This window comes from Sapajus apella, unplaced genomic scaffold (assembly GCF_009761245.1).
Source record: "Sapajus apella isolate SASKATOON/1434 unplaced genomic scaffold, GSC_monkey_1.0 scaffold16, whole genome shotgun sequence".
In the NCBI taxonomy this organism is placed as follows: domain Eukaryota; kingdom Metazoa; phylum Chordata; class Mammalia; order Primates; family Cebidae; genus Sapajus; species Sapajus apella.
The window spans coordinates 18,710,012-18,718,365 of NW_022436956.1; the positions used below are offsets into that span (position 1 = coordinate 18,710,012).

Below are 8,354 nucleotides of genomic sequence, written 5' to 3' on the forward strand. Positions count from 1 at the left end.
CTTATTGAGACCTTGGCGCTAATCAATAGAAATAGCGTTCTCAACTGCTGCTGGAAGGTTAGTAACCTCCTCAGAGATTCTGCTGCTGAAGTGGCTGCACAGAGGTCTCCCCATCTCTTTCTTGCAAAGATCAGGCAGAAGAACAATACAAATTCTTTATTATTATCATGCAATAAATATTTGACATCTGTGCTTTGCCAATATCTTTGAACATCCTTCTTAGGCTTGGGTAATTTGTACACATTGTGGTAATTTTCCTAAGGTAGGGGCCAGAAGACTTGCATCTCAGCTTCTTTGCAGCTGCAGCTGACTTGTGGCTGACATTTGGCCAGTTAGACTCATCCATAGAGACTTGTTTAGAAGGTGGACAGTATACAGAGGCTTCAGGCAGAGGGGATAATTTTTCTGGGCAGTGCAGTGGCGGAGGAGTTTGGTTCTTTGAAGACAGTTGTGGCTTCTGACATCGAGTCCTGAGCATCACAGGAGGCAAATGGAGGGGGTATGATTTCCCAGAAGAGCACTCCCAGTGAGACTGGGTGTGAGTCCTGACTGTGTGGCTTTGGACATAGACTCTTGAGTTGCTGGGAGCTACCTATATCCTTTAATAAATAGTTTTTTTTTTTCCACAAGAACTAGCCAGAGTGGATTGGGTTATTTATATCTAAGGAGGCTGGCTGACACTGTAGTAATAATAATAATGATATAATATTTATAACATAACTACAAGCCCCTCCACATCAGCTTTGGCAAAAGTGATTAGGGATCCCAGAACTCCTGGTGCTTCTGGAAAGAATGCCACTGCCCCACCCACCCTGCTATGTTCCCAGATTCACCACCTCAGAGTTACCTTCTGCTCTCATCTCCCAGGGCTGTTTGTTGATCCTGGCTTATGTCAATGACATGAGAAGCCTGGGATTCCTGGGTCACCCCTAACGTCCAGGGTCTGCTCCCCATTGGGCTCTTTTTCTGACTTAATTTTCCATCCCCCACCCCACCCTTGCTCTTGCCTTCTGGGACTCACAGTCTGGCAGCAGCAAAGGCCCATTTCCTCAGTCTTCTCTGGACATTCCTTCATTCTCCCCTAGGTACAGCAGCTCCTGTGGGTCCCTTTCCTTCTCATCACCATCAAACCTCTTGGCCTGGATACCTCTAGGAACAAGCACAGGAACCATCCTTGCTTCACATGGCTGCTTCCACATTGTTCTCTGTCCCCCTTCCAAGAACCCCCAGCATGAAACTTATGTCATCAGGTGATGTGGTTACCTAATGACACCTGGTGACTTCTGATTCTTTCAAGATTTTAGCCCCTGGCTTACTGCCTCTTTGCTCCAACCTCTCTCGTACTTCTTGGGGATTTCAGCATCATTTCAGGACCATGATGTCTAAGTTCTTTGACATTCTTCTCCAATGTGCCCGTTCTCCATCCTGCCCCAGCCACTCACCTCACAGTCATGCCCTGGACCTTGTCATTGTCAGTAACTTCCCTCTTCCAAGAGATGCATGTTAAGGGGCCCACTCCGTGACCCCTAGTTTTATCCTTCTGGCACACAAGCTCTGGTATCCTGACTCTAACAATCCTTCCCTCATTGACACATACAATCCCTCCATCCAAATACTCTTTGGTGCTTTCTGCCCTTCTCCCGTCCTGCCTTTTATTTTTATCCAGCTTAAGGTCCATCGTTGTAACCACTCTTTTGCATACCCCTCCGTTCCTTTGCTCCTCCTCTCTTTATATTCAAGGAGCAAAACCCCAGTCCTGATAAAGCCTGACTGTGTTGACTCAGAGCTTACACTTGTGCAGCTGAGTGGCTGGGGAAAAGCACATCCTAATCTGTCTGATTTTCCTTCAGCTCAAGCAGGCTCTGTGTCTGCATACACCCTCCCGTACTTCCCCACTCTTTCCACTCTCTCCTTTTTCTCCATGGCTGTTTCATTCCTTTTGCCCTCCCCAAAGCCTCAGTGCCTCTTCCCTCTCCTTACTGTCAGTGACTTCACATCCTGTCCGCCACCACATCTACCCCTCCCTCCCATACACCGGTGCCTGTTTTCCAGCCTCTCTTGTCCCCAGGGGGAAACTACCCGTGCTCCTGGGCAAGGCTGGTCCTTCCATGAGTGCACCTGATCCCACCCCTGCCAGATTTCCAAGGGCACCCTTCTGCCATTCTCCCTATTCTCTCCTGCATCCTCAGTGTTCCCCCTCTCTGCTGCATCATTTGTCTCAGCATAAAACATACTGTTATTTCCCCTACCTTTAAAAGAGTTCTTTTGACCCCACATCTCCCTTTAGCAAAACTCCTCAAAGGAGCTCTTCACCTCTGTGCCTCCAATTCCCCTCCTCCCATTCCGTCTTCAACCCATTCCAATTACGCTTCCCTCCCACCTCTGAAACGGCCATTGCTAAGGTCAAAAAGGAGCTCCAAATTGCTTAATCAAGTGGTGAATTTTTTGTCTTCATCCAGCTTGACTCATGGCTGACACTGGACAGAGCTGATGACTGTTGACTTCTCAAAACGTTCTCCTCACTCACCTTGCGGAGCTTGCCCTCTCCCGGTTTCCTTTTTTCCTCCCCAGCTGCTTTGAATTCCCTGTCCTCTCAATGGCGGAATGCCCCTGAGCTCAGTCCTTGGACATCTTTTCTGAGTGATCTCATCCGGTTCCGTGGTCATAAGTCCACAGCAGATAAGATGACTCTCCAAAGTGTATCTCCAGCCCTGAACTCCAGACTCATACTTAGTTATTTGACATTTCTACTTCTATGCCTAAAGATGAAGCGCTGATCTGTCCTCCAAACCTGCTAGTTTGCTAGAGCTGCTGTAACAGTGTTAAAAATCGAGCAGCTTGAAAAAACAGAAATGTATTGTCTCACAGTTCTGGACGCTAAAAGATCAAGGTGTCAGCAGGGCCGTACTCCTTCTGAAGGTGCTAGGGAAACACCCATTCCAGGCCTCTCCAAGCTTCTGGTAGTTCTTGGACTGGTGGCAGCATCACACCAGTCCTTACCTGGTGCTGTCCCTGTCTGTGGGTCTTTGTGTCCAAACTTCCCATTTTTAAAAGGGCACTAGTCGGCCGGGCGCGGTGGCTCACGCCTGTAATCCCAGCACTTTGGGAGGCCGAGGCAGGTGGATCACAAGGTCAAGAGATTGAGACCATCCTGGTCAAAATGGTGAAACCCTGTCTCTACTAAAAATACAAAAAAATTAGCTGGGCATGGTGGCGCGTGCCTGTAATCCCAGCTACTCAGGAGGCTAAGGCAGGAGAATTGCCTGAACCCAGGAGGCGGAGGTTGCGGTGAGCCGAGATTGCGCCATTGCACTCCAACCTGGGTAACAAGAGCGAAACTCCGACTCAAAAAAAAAAAAAAAAAAAAAAAGGGCACTAGTCATATCGGATTAGGGCCCACCCTATTGACCTCGTTTTAACTTATCTACATCTGTAAAGACCTTATTTCCAAATAAGATCACATTCTCAAGTATTGGGGGGTAAGACTTCAATGTACCTTTTTGGGAGGACAAAATTCAAGGTATAACACTGCCCCTCCCACTTGATCTCATTTTGGTAAATGGCAACTCCAATCTTCCACCTGCTCAAGTCAGAAACCTTGGAGTCATCAGTGACTCCTGCTTTTCTTATACCTGAATAACCAATCTATCAGCAACCCTCTTGGTTCTGCCTTCAAAATGTATTCAGAATCGAAACAGACCTCATCACCTCCACAGCTACCTCCCTGGTCCAAGCTACTATCTTTCATCATCTGGATGAATGGCAACAGCCTCCTATCTGGCCTCCCTGCTTCTGTTCTTATCCCCTATAGCAGCCAGAGTGATCCTTTATAAATGTTAGACAGTGTCTCTGCTCTGCTCAAAATCCTTCCATGGCCCCCCACGGTATGTAGATTAAAGGTCAATGGCCTGCAATGTGTTACGTGGTTCACTCACGTCTTTATTTCTCCGGGCTCATCTCTTACCACTCCCTATTCCCTCCATCTGTTGCATCCACCCTGGCCTCCTTGCTAGTCTCGCCTCAGGGCCTTTGCACTTGCTTAAAATGCTCTTTCCCTGGATAACTACTGGGTTTGCTCCCTCACTTCCTTAGACTTTGTCCAAGTATTATCTTCTCTGTGAGGTCTTCCTTGACCAACAAATGTAAGATTGCAACTCTCCCATCATCGCGTCTCTCACTTTATTTCCTCGACAGTACTAAGCTTCATCTGACATACTATATATTTTTCTTGTCTGTGTCCCCAACTTGAATGTACGCTCCTTGGGGACAGGGTTATTTATCTATTTTGACCATGCTTGTATCTCCAGGTCTAGATCAAGGCCTAGATCACATAGGTGATAGGAAATATTTCTATTAGTAATTGATTAATTGAATTAATAACAATAATTATTATAATGGCGAACTGACAGCAATTAGCAGCATATGAAATATGGTCTCCATTTAGTTTACCCTCCCAGGAGCCTGGTGAGGTAGATCTGATCCTTGTTTTGGATCAGATGAGAACACTTAAGGCTTGATGTGATTCTTACTAGCAGGTGACATTTCTGTTAGGTTGGTGCAAAGGTAATTGTGGTTTTGCATTAAAAGTAATGGCAAAAACCGCAATTACTTTTGCAACAAACTAATTGTAACAAAGCAAGACTTGGCTTTGGAATCAGACCATCCAGGTTCAGATGCTTACCCTGCCTCTTTCTATGTGTGTCCTTAAGCATTTCCATAATTTCTTGAAGCCGCAGTTTCTTCTTCTATAAAATAGGGGTAATTCTTATGTCATAGAAGTGTCAGGAAAATGAAACAAGTTAATCCTTGAGTGGTGACTGGTAAGCAGTAAGCACTTGATGAATGTTAGTTTTGATTGTTATTATTCTTCTTATTTATTATTATATCCCACTGTTGAGGCAAGAAATAAAATTGAGGGGAAGAGACTCTCTTTTGGAATCTTTATTTTGACATCAGCTCAGGATCCAACTACAGCCTTCTTTTGAGATTTGGGAGTTTAGGATTTTTTTTTTTTTTTTTCAAAAGGCTCAGTCTGGTTCAAGTCTCAACAACTGTATGTTTAGTATTAGTGTGTGTGTGTGTGTGTGTGTGTGTGTGTGTGTGTATGTTGCTTGTGCCTGTGTGTCTTTATTTTCCATTTACTTCGAAATTGATAGATTTCCAATTTAGAGCAAGGGGGGATCAGGAGGGAGAAGGAAAATGGAGCTGCCCATCAAAATTAGCAGGGAAGTGGGTAAAGGTCATTTGATCACAGCTTGGCTGCGCTCTGAATTAACCTGCATAACAGAGACTTGTTGAGTTTGCAGCTCTTTAAGTCGCATATTAACACCAGGAGGAAGGCAAGGAGACACCCTGAAAGAAGGTCAATTTGTGGCTGCTCAAATCAGCAGGGCTCCTGGAGAAACTTGGCTGGAGAAATCAGCTCTGGGGCCTTGGGGTGGGGAGCAAGTGAGGAAAGTCCAGTCTATGGAGGAGAGGAGGCCCGGGTGCTTCTTGGGGGCAGCTTCTGCTGTCTGGCTAACCTGTGAGGACCCTGAAAGTGCAGCTGGGAGGGACTTCCTCCAGAGCTGGAGCTACAACATAAAGAGAATTAAAGAGAGGTGAGCACCGCATCCAGCAACAATTGCAGATTCATTAATCGTCTATGGGGAAAAGAATGGGAGGTATTTATATGATAAAGATGCTGGGAAATTAGAGGGAGCAGCAGTGCTGTTTACTGTTTTTATTTTATTTTTATTATCATTAAATTGCTTCAAGTCGCCTGTAATTTTCTTAGGCTGTCACAATTACAAATCTTCGAGGATTATATAAGACACCCAGAGTCAGAAAGGTATAATTTAAACTTGCAGGGGTCTGAGGGCCTCAGCTCTTTTTCATTACCTCCCTGGCAGTTGGCACTAATGGGTTGAATTAAGTGACCCCCCAAGGCAGGTTCCAGTTTCCAAGCCTTGTGGTTTTGCCATGAACTTGGGCCATGGTGGACAGCTGTGCCCTGGAGGGAGGAGGCATTACCTAACTGCGTAATCCTGCTTTGCCCCAGAACGGCTCTCTGTCTGTGGGTGCGTCATTTGTCCTCCCTGTCTCTCAGTCTCCCCAGCTGTCATGTGGGGATATTAGTCCATAACTTACAAGCGTGTGGTTTGGCTTATATGAGACTATGATTCCTGTGTTCTGGCAACAGTTCTCTGACAGCAGCTAGGTGTCTTGCAATTCTATTGGATTCTGACACTAACTACTGGGAGTCAGCATCAGATCCCACAAGTTAGAGGGCCAAGTCACCAACAAAACCATCCTTACTTTAGATATCACTTGCAAATGGGGTCCCCAGTGCAGGGGAGAAAAAAGTAGTATCTTTTCCTCACTCATTGCAAGGTTCATGGCTGAGATCCTGTAACAAAAGACAGATTAACAAGAAAGAAGAGCATGCAAATGATTCTGTAACAAAAGACAGATTAACAAGAAAGAAGAGCATGCAAATGATTCATTACAAATTTTTTTGTGACATGGGAGCGTTCAATAATGAAGGTCCAAAGACCCAGGGAAAACTGTATTTTTACGGGTAGTCGTGCGGAAGTATGATTGGGGAACAAAGGGTGTACCCTAATGGAAATAAACTAGGAAAAACTTAGCAAGGCCTGTTTGTTCAGATTCTTCTTGGCATCCTTGTGTGATAATTCTTTCCTCTGAGTATAGGCCAGGACACCTGTCATGTGAGGGTATTCAGGGAAGGAGGGAGGGGGAAGGTCAGAGAGTGACCTTCCCAGGTTTTATGGCCTGCTCCAGGGAAGAACAAGTGAGGAGCATTTCAGTTTCTATGATCTATTTCAGGAGAGATCGCGGCGAGAAGGACAGAGAAACCTTCCTGCTTCTGGAGTTTTCTCAGTTTCATTTCACTTAAAATACCCTGTGTGCCAAGGTGCCATATTTTGGAGTAGTGTCTCTTGCACTCCATCAATGGCCTACTTGTACTTCTGTCTGACTTGGCTATGAATTCAGGTGCTTGCTTGAGTCCCCTTCAGGTTCAATAATTTTCTAGAAGAACTCTAGGGAAACACTAAAAGTGCTGTACTCACCATTATGGTTTTATCTTAAAGGATACAACTCAGGAACAACCAGATGGTCAACGTGGGGGGATGGGGCACTGAACTTCCATTCCCTTTCCTTGTGAAATCACCCTGCTAGCACATTCATATGTTCACCAACCAGGAAGGTCCACTGAGCTTTGGTGTCCAGAGCCTTTCTATGAGTTTCATTATGTGGGCATGATTGATTGAAGAACAGTCATGTGATTGAACTCAATCTCCAGTCTTTCTCCCCTCCCTGGAGCTGGGGGCTGGGGCTGAATGTTCCAACTCTCTAATCCCACGCTTGGTCTTTCTAGCATGGCCAGCTTCTCCCTTGAAACTGTCTAAGGGCTCACCATTAGCATTTATAAACTTTACTATGGTCAAAGGGGCTTGTTATGAATAACAAGATACGTTCCTATCAGGAAATTCCAAGAGCTTTTGAAGCTCTGTGCCAGGAACTGGGGACAAAAATATCATAGCTTCCAAGCTGTAGTTTTCTTTGGAATAAGTACAGAGCACATTAAAAGTTCAGCTTCCAGGGGCCTGGTTCTCCAGGTGGTTTGATACAGTAGGGCTGGGCTGGGACCCACAGGTCTCCATTTCTACCATTCCCACAGGTGAAGTTGGTATGGGTGGGCTATGCGTCACTCATTGAGGAATGCTGATATGATGTAATGTACAGTAATATGCATGGAATTGCTCGGAAAACTGTGCTGTTCTCCACAAACATCAGGCATTATCACTAGGACTGTCTCCTCCTTTGAATAGATTTGTCTGATATATTTTAAGATTAATTGTAATTAAATACTAGAGCTGAAGATACTGAGAAGCCTTAGGTAATCTAGCTCCCTGGAATTCTTAGAAGTATTTTTAGGGGTTGCACAAGGTTGGAAGATGAAGTCAGAAATGGGGATGTGCAAAGCCTAATGGAGGCTAGAGTTGGGCCATTCACAATGCTCCCTTAGTGATTCCTGCAATACTCTCCCTCATTTTCCCTCATTCCCTCCTTGTTCATCCCAATAATGGGTGAGCCCCACTTACTGCCTCCACCCCAACTCCTAGGCTGACTATAAAGTGTGAAGCCTGTGTCCTCTACAAACCTGGGATCTCAGCTGTTGCCTCAAAACTCCTCTTGTCTGGCCAGGCACGGTGGCTCACGCCTGTAATCCCAGCACTTTGGGAGGCTGAGGCGGGTGGATCACGAGGTCAAGAGATCGAGACCATCCTGGTCAACATGGTGAAACCCCGTCTCTACTAAAAATACAAAACATTAGCTGGGCATGGTGG

At 45.6% G+C, this 8,354-nt stretch overlaps 1 long non-coding RNA gene across 1 annotated transcript in view; it reads left to right on the forward strand.

Annotated features, from left to right (window-relative positions):
* Positions 1 to 5,217: 5,217 nt before the first annotated feature.
* LOC116556244 overlaps positions 5,218 to 8,354 on the forward strand; it is an 11,359-nt gene continuing 8,222 nt past the window's right edge. The window contains exon 1 of the long non-coding RNA XR_004270898.1: positions 5,218 to 5,600. This is a non-coding gene — a long non-coding RNA (uncharacterized LOC116556244). The remainder of the gene's footprint in view (positions 5,601 to 8,354) is intronic.